General features: G+C 40.4%; 1 pseudogene across 1 annotated transcript; it reads left to right on the forward strand.

Moving 5' to 3' along the window:
* Nucleotides 1–845: 845 nt before the first annotated feature.
* LOC148003324 (sulfotransferase 1C2A-like) lies at nt 846–22,026 on the forward strand (annotated as a pseudogene). The gene is made up of 7 exons (XR_015628977.1): nt 846–1,015; nt 1,367–1,492; nt 5,994–6,091; nt 18,644–18,769; nt 19,309–19,403; nt 19,537–19,717; nt 21,329–22,026. The product of XR_015628977.1 is annotated as a sulfotransferase 1C2A-like (transcript).
* Nucleotides 22,027–22,511: the final 485 nt, after the last annotated feature.

Raw genomic sequence — 22,511 nt, forward strand, 5'->3', positions numbered from 1 at the left:
TCTTGAGTATTAGAAGATCATTCATCCCTTCTATTCATATATTTGTAAGTTTCTAGGTATAGCAACCAACAACAAACAGTGGAACAATGTGTCTCTTTCTGAAAAAAAGACATAAAGTAGACTGTAAGTGCATGAGAAGATATTCATTAGTAGTCATGAAGGAAAAGCAAAACAAATCTATTGGGATGGAGATTTAAGGGAGATACATGTCAGTGATTAGAGAGTACTATATACTACTGGTAGAGTTCTTAAATGATACAGCCACTGTAGGAAAGTTCTATGACAATTTCTCAAAAATGAGAACATACTCTATGGCATATCTGCATTGAGTTATGAACCCAAAAATATGAATGTAGAAGCTTAGATATTTGTACATTTTTTATTGTACAATAGTTGAAAGGAGGCACTCCAAGTGCCCATGGACAAAGAAATGGATAAACAAACCACACTACAAGCAGGCATGCAATAAAAGTTAGCATTAATTGGGAAGAAAATCTGATGACATGCCACAATACAGCCGATCCTTAAGAATATTCAACTAAATAAATTAGCTATTCACAAGAGGACAAAATGAACTTAGTCTAAAGCATCTAGAGTTTAAGGAGATAAAAAGGAAAGTCGTGGTAGCCAGGCACTGAGATTTAGCAGCAGTGGGCTCCTAGCTTCCATCTAGAAAAGTAAAATGTTTTCAGGAGATTCAAGGTGATGGTAGACAAAGAACAGCAGGAATATTATTAATGCCACTGAGCCATCCACTTATGATACTTAAGAGTCATTTTCATGTTGTGTATGCTTTATCACAGTACTTTAAGAATTCCATTCTGATCTTTTCTCACAGGGACTAAACCTTCTTCCCAGAGACATCATGGCCCTGGCCCCAGAATTGAGCAGACAGACAAAACTGAAAGAGGTCGCAGGGATCCACTGCAGGCTCCAACTGTCGACAACTGGAGTCAGATTCAGACCTTCAAGGCGAAGCCAGATGACCTCCTCATCTGTACTTACCCTAAATCAGGTAACCTGGTAGAGTAGTAGCCCCAGCCTCATCCTCTGAGCTATCTGAACTTCTCACCTAAGTTAGAACTACCTACAATGAGAAGCTGGCTCCTTTTGTCCCACAATGGGTGCTACTTCACATGTCTTATCCCTGGGATCTTGAAGCTTAGTCTCTTGTACCATTCATTTTTCTTGGGAAGAGGTGAGATTTGTGTCTACTCTTTTACCTTTCCCAGAGATCCAAAGTATTTCTTCTATAGCTAACAAGATCCTTGTTAGAACAGAAGGTAAAGCCAACATCTGCATCCACACCCGTTCATTAGTATGTTTGAAGAATAATCGTCTAACTCAATCTTTATGGTCTTCCCAGGGACAACATGGATTCAAGAAATTGTCGACATGATTGAGCAGAATGGGGATGTAGAGAAGTGCCAGAGGACCATCATTCAACACCGACACCCTTTTATTGAGTGGGCTCGACCACCCCAACCATCAGGTAAGAGACCATGATTCCATATATGTTCCTCTCCTGTCTAATCTCTGTCCTTGTCCCTTCATCTTCTCTTTTTCTTTCCTATCCTGTCTCTCTCCCTCCCCCTAGTTGCTATTTGGAACAGCATCATGCTGTATATTAGGCTGGCCTTGAACTCACTGAGATTCTCCTCTTCTGCCTCCTGAGTGTTGGGTTAAATGTATATGCCACCCCTTCCAGATCCATTTTTTTCTGTATTTCTACCAAATGTGAATCAGCAAGGAAGATAGATGCATATGAAGGCAAAATTCTGCCTAATGTTCTCATTATACCTTTGCTCTGGTCATGTGTAACTGCAGAATAGAGGAAGGAACAGAACTCTACTCATCAGCAGCTCACAGCCATCTGCTTTCAGTACTTTACCTTTCATAACCAAGTGGTTTCTGGACAGTGTCTTATGATTCAAAACACACACACAAACACACACACACACACACACAAACACACGCATGCACACACACATACACACATATACACACATACACATATATACATGCACACAAACATACACACACATGCACACACATACACAGGCATATTAATACACACACATACACATGCACATACATACATATGCACACACACACACACACACACACACACACACACACACACACGAGGAGGCAATTACTTTGTTCAATTGAAAAGCTATTTTCCCCGTGACGTTAACTGAACATTTTTCTTTTCATACATAGTTTCTAGTCTTGAGATTTCCTTGCTAAACATAATCCCTCATTGTTGTGAAATAAACCTTACTCAAGTTCTTACTTCAAGAGCAATATGTGGCCAGACTCTTCACCAAAATATAATATAATAACCTCCAGCTCATCTCTCCATAGAGCAGTTCTGCAACCTCATGAGTGGGCCTCCATTCTCTACTCTTTTGGCACTGTGCTCTTCCAAATTTTCCCCAGAATTGTCTGTGAAGCTTTGCTTACAGCATTTTAGGGCTTTTAAGCTTGATGTTCAAATTTCAGGACATATTATGAATCTGTCATGAAGCTCATCACAATTAGTCTATAGTTAGAAGCAGAGACAGATGCTAATGTGTTGCTCGACTTTTTTCTATTTAGTTTAATTTCCCATTGGGCTGCCAATCTGTGGGTGAACCTTTCTGGAAACCGCATTATGGATATACACACCCAGAGATACAGTTCATAGTCCAGTCAAGTTGACAATGGAAAGTAAGCATTATACCTTGTCACCTTCCAGACCTCATATCATAGAAGTAAGGTGGAACGTAAGTTTACACCATGCCCTCCCGCTGTATGTTTATAGTTAAATGCCACTTATTATCAGTCACAATTCTAGTTTTTTAAAAGTATCTCTGTTCCTTGTTTGACAGGTTTTCAGATTATTCATATAAGAGAATCTTTACCATTTTCTGTGGATCACAGTCCAGATTCAAATGTGCCGCCTAACAGAATGATTTCATGCAATCTTTGAAGCAATGCAGGACTAATTCTCTAACCTCTCCACTGCCATTATTTGAAGAGCCTGATTGCTAGATTAAAGGAAAGACCTTAGGGACAGTCTGCAATATCTTTATTTCATCTTACTCCAGTTTGTCTCAAAGATTCACAGAGAAAGTCCCTACAAGAGTTGTAAATAGAAGTGCAAACATCACAAACCATGTATCAGAAAGGATGTAATAGAAGAAACATCACTGCACAGAACCAGAGACATGTTTTTGATATGACAGGAAGGGAGGTGAAAAGAGTCTGCTCACTGTTTCTGATCAGCTCTGGCTCAAAAGAACAAATTTGGTTATTCTTGGCTTCCAGGTCATTATCCTCAAAATGATAGAGTGAATTCCTTGAGGTTCCAATAAGAGACTTCAGGTTTGGGTGTTGAGAGGGACACTAAGAGGAGTTTCCTTAGAGATGTAAGTCTTGTTAGGAGAATTGTTAACCCCATGGTCATACAGATAGACAGCAGCATGAAAGAGCACTGATGAGAATCCAAGCAACATGGTAAAATGTGGGAAGTCCATTCTTATAGGTCTCAGAGAAATTGGGGGGTTTCATGAACTCAGGCTGACTAATTCCTATACAGAAGCAAAAGGAGGAGGAGGAGGAGGAGGAGGAGGAGGAGGAGGAGGAGGAGGAGGAGGAGGAGGAATAATCCCAGTGTAGGAATGTAGAACTCCAGTGATGTGTGTGGGACACATCTATTGAAGTTGAACATGCTACACAGGTGTGGGATGTGTTGTCATTAGTGGCTTTCTGTTCTCCTTGGGTCTGGTAGTTTGGGCATCTAAATTTTCTTTTTTTTTTCTGGCTGTGTCTCTCAGGAGCGATCTACATCCGGCTCCTGTCAGCCTGCACTTCTGTGCTTCATCCATCTTGTCTAATTGGGTGGCTGTATATGTATGGGCCACATGTGGGGCAGGCTCTGAATGGGTGTTCCTTCAGTCTCTGTTTTAATCTTTGCTCTCTCTTCCCTGCCAAGGGTATTGTTGGTCCCCTTTTAAAGAAGGAGTGAAGCATTCACATTTTGATCATCCGTCTTGAGTTTCATTTGTTCTAGGCATCTAGGGTAATTGAAACATTTGGGCTAATAGCCACTTATCAATGAGTGCATACCATGTATGTCTTTCTGTGATTGGGTTAGCTCACTCAGGATGATATTTTCCAGTTCCAACCATTTGCCTATGAATTTCATAAAGTCGTTGTGTTTGATAGCTGAATAATATTCTATTGTGTAGATGTACCACATTTTCTGTATCCATTCCTCTGTTGAAGGGCATCTGGGTTCTTTCCAGCTTCTGACTATTATAAATAAGGCTGCAATGAACATAGTGGAGCACGTGTCTTTTTTATATGTTGGGGCGGCATCTTTTGGGTATATGCCCAAGAGAGGTATAGCTGGATCCTCAGGCAGTTCAATGTCCAATTTTCTGAGGAACCTCCAGACTGATTTCCAGAATGGTTGTACCAGTATGCAATCCCACCAACAATGGAGGAGTGTTCCTCTTTCTCCACATCCTCGCCAGCATTTGCTGTCACCTGAGTTTTTGATCTTAGCCATTCTCACTGGTGTGAGGTGAAATCTCAGGGTTGTTTTGATTTGCATTTCCCTTATGACTAAAGATGTTGAACATTTCTTTAGGTGTTTCTCAGCCATTCGGCATTCCTCAGCTGTGAATTCTTTGATTAGCTCTGAATCCCATTTTTTAATAGGGTTATTTGTTTCCCTGAGGTCTAACTTCTTGAGTTCTTTGTATATTTTGGATATAAGGCCTCTATCTGTTGTAGGATTGGTAAAGATCTTTTCCCAATCTGTTGGTTGCCGTTTTGTCCTAACCACAGTGTCCTTTGCCTTAGAGACCTTTGCAGTTTTTTGAGATCCCGTTTGTCGATTCTTGATCTTAGAGCGTAAGCCATTGGTGTTTTGTTAAGGAAATTTTTTCCAGTGCCCATGTGTTCCAGATGCTTCCCTAGTTTTTCTTCTATTAGTTTGAGTGTGTCTGGTTTGATGTGGAGGTCCTTGATCCACTTGGACTTAAGCTTTGTACAGGGTGATAAGCATGTATCGATCTGCATTCTTCTACATGTTGACCTCTAGTTGAACCAGCACCATTTGCTGAAAATGCTGTCTTTTTTCCATTTGATGGTTTTGGCTCCTTTGTCAAAAATCAAGTGCCCATAGGTGTGTGGGTTCATTTCTGGGTCTTCAATTCTGTTCCATTGTTCTATCTGTCTGTCTCTGTACCAATACCATGCAGTTTTTATCACTATTGTTCTGTAATACTGCTTGAGTTCAGGGACAGTGATTCCCCCTGAAGTCCTTTTATTGTTGAGGATAGTTTTAGCTATCTTGGGTTTTTTGTTATCCCAGATGAATTTGCATGTTGTTCTGTCTAACTCTTTGAAGAATTGGATTGGTATTTTGATGGGGATTGCACTGAATCTGTAGATCACTTTTGGTAAAATGGCCATTTTTACAATATTAATCCTGCCAATCCATGAGCATGGGAGATCTTTCCATCTTCTGAGGTCTTCTTCAGTTTCTTTCTTCAGTGTCTTGAAGTTCTTATTGTACAAATCTTTTACCTGCTTGGTTAAAGTCACACCGAGGTACTTTATATTATTTGGGTCTATTATGAAGGGTGTCGTTTCCCTAATTTCTTTCTCGGCTTGTTCTCTTTTGTGTAGAGGAAGGCTACTGCTTTATTTGAGTTAATTTTATACCCAGCCACTTTGCTGAAGTTGTTTATCAGCTTTAGTAGTTCTCTGGTGGAACTTTTGGGATCACTTAAATAAACTATCATATCATCTGCAAATAGTGATATTTTGACTTCTTCTTTTCCGATCTGTATCCCCTTGATCTCCTTTTGTTGTCTGATTGCTCTGGCTAGAACTCAAGAACTATATTGAATAAGTAGGGAGAGAGTGGGCAGCCTGAAGTGGATGTTCTCATGTGCTGAGCAGACTGTGCAATCATCTCCTGAATTGTGTTACAGGTGTGGACAAAGCCAATGCGATGCCAGCTCCAAGGATATTAAGGACCCATCTTCCCACTCAGCTACTGCCACCGTCTTTCTGGACAAACAACTGTAAGGTAAGACAGTAGCAGTTCCTATCGGGACTGGAGCAGGGAGCCCAGAGCCTCAGGCCTTCACAGCCTGAGTGAGTATAGCTTCCTTAGCAGTACCCTGAACCTCTGAGACCTAATACTGTGCAGTAAAGTCAAACACCATGCTAGATTTAGTAGAGTGGTTCCCCAGAGTCTTTCAAATGTGATGTGAAGGCCGAGGGCAGACTGAGGTATTGGGGATCATGTGTTCTTCAGTGAAGCAGACTGGGAGTGGGGAAAGGGAACCATAGACTGTAGGCTATAGGAGGGCTTATGGAGTGGAGCACAAAGAAGACTGAGCAGATCAAGTGCAAAGGACTGATGTTCAAAGGGTAAATCCCAGTGGAGCTGCAGAGGAGGCTTGGATGGAGCCTCAGAAGCCTCCAGGCTGCTTTCACTCTTTCTAGGATTATGTCATGTGTCCCAGTGTCTTGTCTATTATGTTCCTGACACATTGAGAGTGTTGGACCATGGTAGGAGTATACCATGGGTATACCAAGGAGTATGCCAAGGGTACAGTAATCGTGCAGTGAAGGGAGCTGAGATTCAAGGATGAGGCAATGGCTTTTCTAAGAATAATCTTTTTCTTTTTTAAATGGAAATAGTGAAAGAAAGATAAAAAGGGACTAGAGAAATGGGCTCAGTGCTTAAGAGTATTGACTGTTCTTCCAGAGGACAAAGGTTCAGATACTAGCTCACAACTGTCTGTAACTTCAGTACTAGGGGATATGATGCCCTCTTCTGGTTTGTATGGGTACTGCTTGCACATGGGTCATGATCATACAAGCAGGCAATGCATCAATGTAAATAAAACCATCACTTTTACTATATTAATCCTGCCAATCCATGAGCATGGGAGATCTTTCCATCTTCTGAGGTCTTCTTCAATTTCTTTCTTCAGTGTCTTGAAGTTCTTATTGTACAGATCTTTTACTTGCTTGGTTAAAGTCACACCGAGGTACTTTATATTATTTGGGTCTATTATGAAGGGTGTCGTTTCCCTAATTTCTTTCTCGGCTTGTTTCTCTTTTGTATAGAGGAAGGCAACTGATTTATTTGAGTTAATTTTATACCCAGCCACTTTGCTGAAGTTGTTTATCAGCTTTAGTAGTTCTCTGGTGGAACTTTTGGGATCACTTAAGGATTAATATAGTAAAAATGGCCATTTTACCAAAAGCAATCTACAGATTCAATGCAATCCCCATCAAAATACCAATCCAATTCTTCAAAGAGTTAGACAGAACAATTTGCAAATTCATCTGGAATAACAAAAAACCCAGGATAGCTAAAGCTATCCTCAACAATAAAAGGACTTCAGGGGGAATCACTATCCCTGAACTCAAGCAGTATTACAGAGCAATAGTGATAAAAACTGCATGGTATTGGTACAGAGACAGACAGATAGACCAATGGAATAGAATTGAAGACCCAGAAATGAACCCACACACCTATGGTCACTTGATTTTTGACAAAGGAGCCAAAACCATCCAATGGAAAAAAGATAGCATTTTCAGCAAATGGTGCTGGTTCAACTGGAGGGCAACATGTAGAAGAATGCAGATCGATCCATGCTTATCACCCTGTACAAAGCTTAAGTCGAAGTGGATCAAGGACCTCCACATCAAACCAGACACACTCAAACTAATAGAAGAAAAACTAGGGAAGCATCTGGAACACATGGGCACTGGAAAAAATTTCCTGAACAAAACACCAATGGCTTATGCTCTAAGATCAAGAATTGACAAATGGGATCTCATAAAACTGCAAAGCTTCTGTAAGGCAAAGGACACTGTGGTTAGGACAAAACGGCAACCAACAGATTGGGAAAAGATCTTTACCAACCCTACAACAGATAGAGGCCTTATATCCAAAATATACAAAGAACTCAAGAAGTTAGACCGCAGGGAAACAAATAACCCTATTAAAAAATGGGGTTCAGAGCTAAACAAAGAATTCACAGCTGAGGAATGCCGAATGGCTGAGAAATACCTAAAGAAATGTTCAACATCTTTAGTCATAAGGGAAATGCAAATCAAAATAACCCTGAGATTTCACCTCACACCAGTGCGATTGGCTAAGATCAAAAACTCAGGTGACAGCAGATGCTGGCGAGGTTGTGGAGAAAGAGGAACACTCCTCCATTGTTGGTGGGATTGCAGACTGGTAAAACCATTCTGGAAATCAGTCTGGAGGTTCCTCAGAAAATTGGACATTGAACTGCCTGAGGATCCAGCTATACCTCTCTTGGGCATATACCCAAAAGATGCCTCAACATATAAAAGAGACACGTGCTCCACTATGTTCATCGCAGCCTTATTTATAATAGCCAGAAAATGGAAAGAACCCAGATGCCCTTCAACAGAGGAATGGATACAGAAAATGTGGTACATCTACACAATAGAATACTACTCAGCTATCAAAAACAACGAGTTTATGAAATTCGTAGACAAATGGTTGGAACTGGAAAATATCATCCTGAGTGAACTAACCCAATCACAGAAAGACATACATGGTATGCACTCATTGATAAGTGGCTATTAGCCCAAATGCTTGAATTACCCTAGATCCCTAGAACAAACGAAACTCAAGACGGATGATCAAAATGTGAATGCTTCACTCCTTCTTTAAATGAGGAAAAAGAATACCCTTGGCAGGGAAGGGAGAGGCAAAGATTAAAACAGAGACTGAAGGAACACCCATTCAGAGCCTGTCCCACATTTGGCCCATACATATACAGCCACCCAATTGGACTAGATGGATGAAGCAAAGAAGTGCAGACCGACAGGAGCCGGATGTAGATCGCTCCTGAGAGACACAGCCAGAATACAGCAAATACAGAGGCGAATGCCAGCAGCAAACCACTGAACTGAGAATAGGTCCCCTATTGAAGGAATCAGAGAAAGAACTGGAAGAGCTTGAAGGGGCTCGAGACCCCAAAAGTACAACAATGCCAAGCAACCAGAGCTTCCAGGGACTAAGCCACTACCTAAAGACTATACATGGACTGACCCTGGACTCTGACCCCATAGGTAGCAATGAATATCCTAGTAAGAGCACCAGTGGAAGGGGAAGCCCTGGGTCCTGCTAAGACTGAACCCCCAGTGAACTAGTCTATGGGGGGAGGGCGGCAATGGTGGGAGGGTTGGGAGGGGAACACCCATAAGGAAGGGGAGGGGGGAGGGGGATGTTTGCCCGGAAACCGGGAAAGGGAATAACACTCGAAATGTATATAAGAAATACTCAAGTTAATAAAAAAAAATGGAAAAAAAAATAAAACCATCACATAATTTAAGCTTTAAGGATTGTTTTGAAAGGACTAAACTATTTATAGATAGCAGAAATATTGGTGGAGTTCCTACAATCAAATGACTTGTATTGTCTGTAAAGGTGGGTGAGGAATGCCAATTCTATTCCTGGCATTACTGAGACCAGCTATCATGAAATCACTGAGGAATACCTCTTGATATTATCTGAGATCAAATAAGCTGAGGAAATTCCCAAGTTACAAAAAAATATAACTGAAATAAAATTAAGAAAAGCATAATTATCATGGACCTGTGCAGTGGTATTTGATCCCCTGGATAATTCAGCAACATTAGCTTTAATGTTTGCACAGGGATTGAAACAGAACATGAACACAAGGAGATAAGAGAATGAGGAGAGAGCATAGGAATCATGGGTCATCATCTTCCATGTATATGTAGGTGGAGGAGTTGAGCTCTGTGGTACTGAGAACCGTCTTCAATGGGTGTATTTTCAGTTTTGAATGAGTGAGGTTATTAAGTATATAAAACAAGCCAAAGAAAATGAACAAATAGAAAGCAGCAGGCAAATGGAAGGGTGGAGAGAGAGAGGGGGGGGGTGGGGAGGGAGCGAGGGAGGGAGGGAGAGAGAGAGAGAGAGAGAGAGAGAGAGAGAGAGAGAGAGAGAGATAACAAACAACAAATCAGGTCCTCAAGCAGAAATTGCCTGGACAAGCCCTCTTGAAACTGACACTTGTTGTTCCCAGCACAGAGATTCTCAGGCAGAGCATAGAGTGTCCCTGGGCAAGGCTTCCAGGTCAAGGAACAAATCACAGTAGAAAGATAATATTACAAAGGGAGGACTCACAAACATCTAGCAAAAACTACTGATGAATCTCCATTGGGATAGCCAGTCAATTTACTCATAAAATACCCAGGCTGATCAGAATATTCCTCCAAGTAAAGGACAGGTAGGAAAGAGATAACATCAGGAGATCCTGTGCTCACACCATTTTCAAGAAACTGAGGAAATTCAAGCATCAGCTGGAGTTTCACACTGAGGTTTCTCTCTATGGCTAAGGTTTCCAAGAGCTGATCTTCTAGTATCTCTTTCCCAATGGGCTAAACAAAGTAACACCTTTACAAAAGAGTTCACCTTCCAGATGTTCTCAGTAACTGGTTTTTTACTTGGGATATTTTGCTCTTCTCTTCCCTCCTTGTCACAGAGTTCATGGAGTAGTCTCTCCCCAGATAAGGGATCTTGGTGTACACTTAGAAAAATATATTTGGTGTTGAAGTGCGTATGGAGTAACCCAACTTCTGAAGCCAGCTTCTCAGTGAATTCAAACAACAGAAGGAAATTTACCAATATAGTATACATTGTAGGTGGTAAAGAAGACTGTAGGCAACTTCTGGGTAGTCTTGTGTCATCTGTCAAAGGTTTTAAAGATTAATTCCCTATTCTTACCCTGGACTATAAGCTCTTACAAATCAGCATAAGATGACCCCAGTACCAGAAACACCAGTATATCTAACAGAAATACACATGATCTTATCTGAAGAGTCATCTCAGCTCAGATCCCCAGATTACTACTGTGATCATGATCATACATTACAACATACATACATACATACATACATACATACATACATACAACATACATAAGGAAAGAGACCTTCATGAGGGTGTCTGCTAAAGAACAGTTCAAGTTGGCTCCTAAAAACTTCTGACAAACCTGTTATATGCAAAAATAAGAAAATGTTAATGCGGCTGCTCCCAAACCCCGTGGGAGAGAGACTTCACCGCCTGGACAGGTAGGCACTCCTGAGACTGCAGAGCAGAAGAGACCACCAACATTGCCCAACCCTGCCCACATCCCTGGCCCAAGAGGAAACTGTATATGACCTCTGGGTTCCCTTGGATAAGGGCACAGCAGCAGCGGGTCAAGAGCGTCTGAGACACCCCCAGAACCTGAAGGGACCGACCAGATAAACAGTTCTCTACACCCAAATCCTGTGGGAGGGAGAGCTAAACTTTCAGAGAGGCAGACAAGCCTGGGAAACCAGAAGAGACTGCACTCTGCACACATTACTGATTCCAGAGGAAAACACCAAACGCCATCTGGAACCCTGGTGCACGGAAGCTCCTGGAAAGGGCAGCACAGAACTTCCTAGTTGCTCCCCCACGGAGAGCTCGTAGGCAGCACCCCACAAGCAAACTTGAGCCTCAGCACCACAGGTAAGACCAACCTTCCTACTCCAAGCGACCTCCCTAGTGAACTCAGGACACAGGCCCACAGGAACAGCTAAAGACCTGTAGATAGGAAAAACTACACGCCCGAAAGTAGAACACTCTGTTCCCATAACTGACTGAAAGAAAACAGGAAAACAGGTCTACAATACCCCTGAAACACAGTATTATAGAACAGTCTAGCCACTGTCAGAAATAGCAGAACAAAGTAACACCAGAGATAATCTGATGGTGAGAGGCAAGCGCACGAACCCAAGGAACAGAAACCAAGACTACATGGCATCATCAGAGCCCAATTCTTCCACCAAAGCAAACACTGAATATCCAAACACGCCAGAAAAGCAAGATCTAGTTTCAAAATCATATTTGATCATGATGCTGGAGGACTTCAAGAAAGATGTGAAGAACTCCCTTAGAGAAACACAGGAAAACATAAAGAAACAAGTAGAAGCCTACAGAGAGGAATCACAAAAATCCCTGAAAGAATTCCAGGAAAACACAATCAAACAGTTGAAGGAATTAAAAATGGAAATAGAAGCAATCAAGAAAGAACACATGTAAACAACCCCGGATATAGAAAACCAAAAGAAGAGACAAGGAGCTGTAGATACAAGCTTCACCAACAGAATACAAGAGATGGAAGAGAGAATCTCAGGAGCAGAAGATTCCATAGAAATCATTGACTCAACTGTCAAAGATAATGTAAAGCAGAAAAAGCTACTGGTCCAAAACAAAGAGGAAATCCAGGACTCAATGAGAAGATCAAACCTAAGGATAATAGTTGTAGAAGAGAGTGAAGACTCCCAACTTAAAGGACCAGTAAATATCTACAACAAAATCATAGAAGAAAACTTCCCTAACCTAAAGAAGGAGATACCCATAAGCATACAAGAAGCCTACAGAACTCCAAATACATTGGACCAGAAAAGAAACTCCTCCCGTCACATAATAGTCAAAACACCAAACGCACAAAATAAAGAAAGAATATTAAAAGCAGTAAGGGAAAAAGGTCAAGTAACATATAAAGGCAGACCTATCAGAATCATACCAGACTTTTCTCCAGAAACTATGAAAGCCTGAAGATCCTGGACAGATGTCATACAGACCCTAAGAGAACACAAATGGCAGCCCAGGTTACTGTATCCAGCAAAACATAGATGGAGAAACCAAGATATTCCATGACAAAACCAAATTTAAACAATATCTTTCTACAAATCCAGCACTAAAAATGATAATTAATGGTAAAACCCAACATAAGGAGGCAAGCTACACCCTAGAAGAAGCAAGAAACTAATCGCCTTGGCAATGAAACAAAGAGAAGAAAAAGCACACAAACATAACCTCATATCCAAATATGAATATAACAGGAAGCAATAATCACTATTCCTTAATATCTCTCAACATCAATGGACTCATCTCCCCAATAAAAAGACATAGATTAACAAACTGGATACGCAACAAGGACCCTGCATTCTGCTGCCTACAAGAAACACACCTCAGAGACAAAGACAGACACTACCTCAGAGTGAAAGGCTGGAAAACAACTTGCTGAGCAAATGGTCAGAAGAAGCACGCTGGAGTAGCCATTCTAATATCAAATAAAATCAATTTTCAACTAAAAGTCATCAAAAAAGATAAGGAAGGACACTTCATGTTCATCAAAGGAAAAATCCACCAAGATGAACTCTCAATCCTAAATATCTATGCCCCAAATACAAGGGCACCTACATACGTAAAAGAAACCTTACTAAAGCTCAAAACACACATTGCACCTCACACAATAATAGTAGGAGATTTCAACACCCCACTCCCATCAATGGACAGATCATGGAAACAGAAATTAAACAGAGACGAAGACAGACTAAGAGAAGTCACGAACCAAATGGACTTAACAGATATTTATAGAACATTCTATCCTAAAGGAAAAGTATATACCTTCTTCTCAGCTCCTCATGGTACTTTCTCCAAAATTGACCATATAATTGGTCAAAAAACGGGCCTCAACAGGTACAGAAAGATAGAAATCATCCCATGCGAGCTATCAGACCATCACGGCCTAAAGCTGGTCTTCAATAACAAAAAGGGAAGAACGCCCACATATACGTGGAAGTTGAACAATGCTCTACTCAACGATAACCTGGTCAAGGAAGAAGTAAAGAAAGATATTAAAGACTTCTTAGAATTTAATGCAAATGAAGGTACAACATACCCAAACTTATGGGACAAAATGAAAGCTGTGCTAAGAGGAAAACTCATACCTCTGAGTGCCTGCAGAAAGAAACAGGAAAGAGCATATGTCACCAGCTTGACATCACACCTAAAAGCTCTAGAACACAAAGAAGCAAATACACCCAGGAGGTGTAGAAAGCAGGAAATAATCAAACTCAGAGCTGAAATCAACCAAGTAGAAACAAAAAGGACCATAGAAAGAATCAACAGTACCGAAAGTTGGTTCTTTGAGAAAATCAACAAGATTGATAAACCATTAGCCAGACTAATGAGAGGACACAGAGAGTGTGCCCAAATTAACAAAATCAGAAATGAAAAGGGAGACATAACTACAGATTCAGAGGAAATTCAAAAAATCATCAGATCTTACTATAAAAGCTTATATTCAACAAAACTTGAAAATCTGCAGGATATGGACAATTTCCTAGACAGATACCACGTACCGAAGTTAAATCAGGAACAGATAAACCAGTTAAACAACCCCATAACTCCTAAGGAAATAGAAGCAGTCATTAAAGGTCTCCCAACCAAAAAGAGCCCAGATCCAGACGAGTTTAGTGCAGAATTCTATCAGACCTTCATAGAAGACCCCGTACCATTATTATCCAAACTATTCCACAAAATTGAAACAGATGGAGCACTACCAAATTCCTTCTATGAAGCCACAATTACTCTTATACCTAAACCACACAAAGACCCAACAAAGAAAGAGAACTTCAGACCAATTTCCCTTATGAATATCGACGTAAAAATACTCAATAAAATTCTGGCAAACCGAATCCAATAGCACATCAAAACAATCACCCATCATGATCAAGTTGGCTTCATCCTAGGCATGCAGGGATGGTTTAATATACAGAAAACTGATTTATTTCAGTTAATTTTATACCCAGCCACTATGCTGAAGTTGTCTATCAGCTTCAGTAGTTCTCTGGTGGAACTTTCAACCACCATGATTTTTTCAACGTGATCCATTATATAAACAAACTGAAAGAACAAAAGCACATGATCATTTCATTAGATGCTGAGAAAGCATTTGACAAAATTCCACACCCTTTCATGATAAAAGTCCTGGAAAGAATAGGAATTCAAGGCCCATACCTAAACATAGTAAAAGCCATATACAGCAAACCAGTTGCTAACATTAAACTAAATGGAGAGAAACTTGAAGCAGTCCCACTAAAATCAGGGACTAGACAAGGTTGCCCACTCTCTCCCTACTTATTCAATATAGTACTTGAAGTTCTAGCCAGAGCTATCAGAAAACAAAAGGAGGTCAAGGGGATACAGATCGGAAAATTAGAAGTCAAAATATCAGAGCTATCAGAAAACAAAAGGAGGTCAAGGGGATAGAGATCAGAAAAGAAGAAGTCAAAATATCACTATTTGCAGATGATATGATAGTATATTTAAGTGATCCCAAAAGTTCCACCAGAGAACTACTGAAGCTGATAGACAACTTCAGCATAGTGGCTGGGTATAAAATTAACTGAAATAAATCAGTAGCCTTCCTCTACACAAAAGAGAAACAAGCCGAGAAAGAAATTAGGGAAACGACACCCTTCATAATAGACCCAAATAATATAAAGTACCTCAGTGTGACTTTAACCAAGCAAGTAAAAGATCTGTACAATAAGAACTTCAAGACTCTGAAGAAAGAAATTGAAGAAGACCTCAGAAGATGGAAAGGTCTCCCATGCTCATGGATTGGCAGGACTAATATAGTAAAAATGGCCATTTTACCAAAAGCGATCTACAGATTCAATGCAATCCCCACTAAAATACCAATCCATTTCTTCAAAGAGTTAGACAGAACAATTTGCAAATTCTTCTGGAATAAGAAAAAACCCAGGATAGCTAAAACTATCCTCAACAATAAAAGGACTTCAGGGGGAATCACTATCCCTGAACTCAAGCAGTATTACAGAGCAATAGTGATAAAAACTGCATGGTATTGGTACAGAGACAAACAGATAGACCAATGGAACAGAATTGAAGACCCAGAAATGAACCCACACACCTATGGGCACTTGATTTTTGATAAAGGAGCCAAAAGCAGCCAATGGAAAAAAGATAGCATTTTCCGCAAATGGTGCTGGTTCAACTGGAGGTCAACATGGAGAAGAATGCAGATCAATCCATGCTTATCACCCTGTACAAAGCTTAAGTCCAAGTGGATCAAGGACCTCCACATCAAACCAGATACACTCAAACTAATAGAAGAAAAACTAGGGAAGCATCTGGAACACATGTGCACTGGAAAAAATTTCCTGAACAAAACACCAGTGGCTTACGCTCTAAGATCAAGAATCGACAACTGGGATCTCATAAAACTGCAAAGCTCTGTAAGGCAAAGGACACTGTGGTTAGGACAAAACGGCAACCAACAGATTGGGAAAAGATCTTTACCAATCCTACAACAGATAGAGGCCTTATATCCAAAATATACAAAGAACTCAAGAAGTTAGACCGCAGGGAGACAAATAACCCTATTAAAAAATAGGGTTCAGAGCTAAACAAAGAATTCACAGCTGAGGAACGCTGAATGGCTGAGAAACACCTAAAGAAATGTTCAACATCTTTAGTTATAAGGGAAATGGAAATCAAAACAACCCTGAGATTTCACCTCACACCAGTGAGAAAGGCTAAGATCAAAAACTCAGGTGACAGCAAATGCTGGCGAGGATGTGGAGAAAGAGGAACACTCCTCCATTGTTGGTGGGATTGCAGACTGGTACAACCATTCTGGAAATCAGTATGGAGGTTCCTCAGAAAATTGGACATTGAACTGCCTGAGGATCCAGCTATACCTCTCTTGGGCATATACCCAAAAGATGCCGCAACAGATAAAAAAGACACGTGCTCCACTATGTTCATAGCAGCCTTATTTATAATAGCCAGAAGCTGCAAAGAACCCAGATGCCCTTCAACAGAGGAATGGATACAGAAAATGTGGTACATCTACACAATGGAATATTACTCAGCTATCAAAAACAATGACTTTATGAAATTCGTAGGCAAATGGTTGGAACTGGAAAATATCATCCTGAGTGAGGTAACCCAATTACAGAAAAATACACATGGTATGCACTCATTGATAAGTGTCTATTAGCCCAAATGCTTGAATTACCCTAGATGCCTAGAACACTTGAAACTCTATACGAGTGATCAAAATGTGAAATTTTCACTCCTTCTTTGAAAGGGGAACAAGAATATCCTTGGCAGGGAATAGAGAAGCAAAGATTAAAACAGAAACAGAGGAACACCCATTCAGAGCCTGCCACACATGTGGCCCATACATATACAGCCACCCAATTAGACAAGATGGATGAAGCAAAGAAGTGCAGGCAGACAGGAGCTGGATGTAGATCTCCTCTGAGAAACACAGCCAGAATACAGCAATACAGAGGCGAATGCCAGCAGCAAACCACTGAACTGAGAATAGGACCTTCATTGAAGAAATCAGAGAAAGAACTGGAAAGCTTGAAGGGTATCGATACACCATATGAACAACAATGCCAAGCAACCAGAGCTTCCAGGGACTAAGCCACTACCTAAAGACTATACATGGACTGACCCTGGACTCTGACCTCATAGATAGCATTGAATACCCTAGTAAGATCATCAGTGTAAGGGGAAGCCCTGGATCCTGCTAAGACTGAACGCCCAGTGAACGTGATTACTGGAGGGAGGGCGGCAATGGTGGGAGGATGCGGAGGGGAACACCCATAAAGAAGGGGAGGGGGAGGGATTAGGGGGACGTTGGCCCGTAAACCGGGAAAGGGAATAACACTCCAAATGTAAATAAATACTCAAGTTAAAAAAACAAATAAATAAAAAAACAAACAAAAAAAATGACAAAAAAAGAAAATGTTAATGCTGTACCAAATAAATCATTGTATCAAATATCACATAAAGAAAGTATATGTGACTTTAGGTTGAATCATCAAATAAAGCAATGGTGTTTTATAATTGCTTACACATATATGTATATATCATTATATATTATATACATTATATATTATATATACATATTTAACGATTTATATATACAACACAAAATTAAAAACCAGAACGAGCCTAACCCTCAGACTGTGTGCATCTGAATAGAGAAATGTATGGACATGGAAAGGGATGAATGAGGGCTGAGGAAAGGTGAGAGTTATGCCATGTGGCTGGAAAGCACATCCCTGAAAAGGAAAGATGAAACTCCTAAAATGTCAGTCAATACTGAGGTGAAAGAGCCTGAGTACAAAGTGCAAGAATTAAATTAAAAAATAAATAAATAATCTGACACTTTAGAAAATTCTTTCCATTGGTGCACAGCAGCATTTTGACTTGGAGAATACAAGGGCAAGATAACAAAGTCTCCCAACAGGGTCCTTATTGAAATGCACCTAGTGTTTGCTTATTCTGTGTAGAAACACACAGATTTTAAAGTGATCATCATGGAAGAAAGTGTGTGCTCATATCAAGTAGGATCCACGGTGCTGCTCCACGTCAAAACAGCAGGTGGAGCAATTGCTTTCTCAGAAATCAGGCTGAGGTTTCTGGAAGGCTCAGTGGCTCTGTAGTTGATTCAGAGTATGTAGAGGAAGAGTTTGCCCCTGATAACAAAAGGGAAATCAAGAATTGAGATAAATTTTAATGAGTTAGGGCTGGGCTGGGAGTATCATAATTGGTGACATTGCTCTAGGCTGAGTCTCAGTGCTAGGGCAGGAGAGCTGAGCATTCCCCAAAAGGACTCACCCAGAGGGAGAACTAGGGAGTTCCAATATTTGTGTTCCTTTAACTCACCTCTCTTCTTCTCCAAAGTACCTTTATGTGGCTCGAAACGCCAAAGATGCATGGTTTCCTACCAACACTTCTACAGAATGTGCCAGGTGCTCCCCAATCCAGGCACCTGGAATGAGTATTTTGAAACCTTCATCAATGGAAAAGGTAAATAAAAATGCATTGTCCCTCTGTGGTTTTACCCCGATTAGGCTGAGCTGAGAGAACAACCCCTGACAGTTGATCCCCCAGAGTTTCCTGTGCCTCCTATCCTGGCCTCTATTCGGGGATTCCTGACCTATAGACTTTCCTCAGCCTGTGTGACCCTGTCATAATATCAGGGTGCAAGTGATTGTGCATGATCAATATGAAGCCACTTTAATTCTCATATTAAAGAAAAGCCCCCAATACTGACAGAAACTACGTGACCTCAGAATCGAGCAGCTCAGTGATGCTGGGAAATATCTAATACAGAATTTTTCCTTCTCTGATGTACCTGAAGCCAGAAAAAAGAAAAAAAGAAAGAAAGAAAGAAAGAAAGAGAGAGAGAGAGAGACAGAGACAGAGACAGAGACAGAGACAAAGAAAGAAAGAAAGAAAGAAAGAGAGAGAGAGAAAGAGAGAGAGAAAGTAAAAGAAAAAAGGAAAGTCAAACTTTCCTGACTTGGAATATTTGTGTCCATGAAAACAATTCTTGTTTTTCACAGTAAGTTGGGGATCTTGGTTTGACCATGTGAAAGGATGGTGGGAAATTCGAGACAGATACCAGATTCTCTTCCTCTTCTATGAAGACATGAAGAGGGTAAGTAAATTACTTCTTCAGCATCAGGGACAGGGAAGCTGCTTTAGGAATGTGGTTCTGACAGGGATGTCTGGATAAATGTGATAGTGTGAAAACTCTTTTCCAGTCCAACTAATGCTACCCTCACTCACAGGACCCAAAGCGTGAAATCCAGAAGGTAATGCAGTTCATGGGCAAGAATTTGGATGAAGAGGTCGTGAATAAAATAGTCCTGGAGACATCGTTTGAGAAAATGAAAGACAATCCTTTGACAAATTTTTCCACAATCCCCAAGACTATCATGGACCAGTCCATTTCCCCTTTCATGAGAAAAGGTCTGTGGGGCTTATTTATCTCTAATTCTGAGGCAGTCCCTCTCCAATCCACATATTGTGATTCTAAGAAAGCTAGAGATTTGTTCCTAGTGTACAAGAAGCTCTACAAAGCAAGTCTTACAGATAACTAAGACAGACTCCCCTTGGTGCACACCTCCTTGGGATCCCTGCCTGCGGTTAGACTCATCAGAGCTGACATCTAGTTTGATTCTGTCTCCAAATCATGACTCATGACACTTTCAGGACTTTCAGCATGTATTACTGAGACCCAGGCCCTTAATGCTTCCTAGATTTTGAAAAAAAAAATCTGATTATCCCTGGTGATTCACTTTTAAGTGGGGAATGTTATTTTTTAAAGTTAGTATACTCAATAACTTTCTAAAACTCAACAGTTCGATGATTTCACACAGATCCTCAGTAAACCCACTTTCCAAAAAGGTAGATACAGAATGAAACCCATCCCACTGTCTCATTAACATCTGCACTTTTTTCCACTGCTATGCAACCAGGACTAGGTTTTATAAACAGCTGCAGAACTTTTTTTCTTTTACTTTCAGCACATGAGTTAATCCATTGCCCTTGCAGTATTCCCTCTTTTCTCTCTTAGACTTTGGTAAGGTTTGAGAAGCACCCTTTTTCCCAGTCTATCCATGTCCACTCTTCTCTGCACTCACTTGTGTTTGCTTCTTTGCTTGCTTGCTTTGGCCATAAAAACACAACTAAGAATACCATGACAGAAACCTGTTCACTAACACAAACCGTGATTACCTTACATACTTTTGCTTACCAGAATATGAGCTATCCCTCCAGGAAAAGAAATACTGATCTCTACGCATGACTATCTATACAGGACTCATGGATATCCTGTTATTCTTCCAAGTATTTCTCTTATTATAGATATTGTGTCCATATTTTTATGATTAATGCTACAATGAACATTTCTTGTTCATCAAGTTGGACAATTTTCTTTAAGAATCACAAGTGTTACAGTGATTATCTCTCTAAAATTATTTAAAATAATAAAAATAGAATCTCGTTCCAATAACATAATTTACTAAAAACAATTCATAGAAATAAACGATGCAGTTCAATACATTCTTACAAACAAATAAAACTAAGTGATCAAAGTAAAAAGAATTCCATCAGCTTGGTTGATATCCTGCCATATCCTTTGCAGGCAATCTTTCCTTCAGAAGAAAATATTCCCATTTCTCACTGTAAGTTGGTTTTGTTTGTTCTTAGGTGGCATATACTTGGAGTGTCACAATATGTATTTTCTTATGCCCCAGATCTCTGGCCAGTATAACATCTTAAGATCTCCTTGTATGGCTATATGTCTACCATTCCTTCATTTTCATAATTGTTACTACCTAATATGTGTGTGTAGCACAGTAGAGCCAAGATTCTGGGTCACATTGAATTGATTGATTTTATTTAGATGCCAGCGCCCCAGCACAAAGACAACTAAACCCCCTTCTCATTCAGGAGAGGTAAAGTGGTGAGGAATTGAGCTCCTGTCAGGACAGCACCAATGTGGGTACTGCACACTCCAGTCAGGGATACAGTCTGTCAACCACACACTGATGCTTTTGTCTGGCCTTTGTCCTTTAGGAATTGTGGGTGATTGGAAAAACCACTTTACTGTGGCCCAGAATGAGAGGTTTGATGAAATCTATGAGCAAAAGATGGATGGAACCTCTCTAAACTTCTGCATGGAACTCTGATCAAGATGAGAAGATAGACATCAAGGACAGGAGTCTGTCTGCAAGCCTCAATCCAGCCAAAGGAAGATCAGTAAGCAAACTGTAAATGCCAAGGACTGTGACACCGACTCTGTTATTACTGACATCACATTACAATTCACAAAATCATATTATGTCCAGTGTATACTTTCTCCACTATTCAGTACAAATCAGTAAGATGGCTTAATAAGCTAATAAATAAACAAACTTGAATAGTATAAATTTTATGATGACATCTTTCTAGGAGGTATAGCCTATATTCTAACTCTAAATAACTATCTTATGCACAAAAACACAAATATTAGAAATCATCTAAATGAATGTACAGAAATTCCTAATGTCTTTCTGCTCAATCAGTATTTTTCCTGGTTACAGTGGGAAGACTCAGTTTGTGGACAACTTGTTGCAACATGCTCACTGGAACATTTTCTACCTGGTAGGAGGAAATTGAGGGAAGGACTTCAAGGAGATGTCAGAAATCCAAATCTTAATAAACGGAATCCTAGTTCTGAGTCATAAAAGAAACAGAAGAAAGGCATGAGGGTGACCTTTGGAAAGCACAAATTGTGTCTTGATAAAAGCAGAATGGAAGCTTTGTGTTCAACTTGCCGCCAATTTGCATTTTGATCTCCTGTCATCTCTTCTGAGGAACAGCTTGTACTTTTGCCCACTTTAGCAGAGTCTATCTGCATTTGCTTGCCAGCATACTTCCTTCCACCTCCCACTCGCTCCATGTCTTGGGCATCCTTTTACTCCCAGTAACCAGGCAATATGGAGAACACAGCATGTTGCATGACTGAATGATGGCTCAGAAGACAGAAAGGCACACATGTTTAGGTCACAAACTCTCAGCACTTACCCTTTTACTTTAGTTGCAGACATCAGCACTGCTAAGTTGAGATCAGCAGGAGCAGCCTGTGGTGTGAGCAGGAGCCTGGGGTATTTAGCATGAGCTAGAATGCCATTTGCTTTCTAGCACTCAATCCTGCAATGGCCATGTGATGAGGATGTGGGCACAGCATGTGTTACTACCAGCAAGAGCTATGAGAAGG

Source organism: Rattus norvegicus, chromosome 9 (assembly GCF_021556685.1).
Source record: "Rattus norvegicus strain SHRSP/BbbUtx chromosome 9, alternate assembly SHRSP_T2T, whole genome shotgun sequence".
In the NCBI taxonomy this organism is placed as follows: domain Eukaryota; kingdom Metazoa; phylum Chordata; class Mammalia; order Rodentia; family Muridae; genus Rattus; species Rattus norvegicus.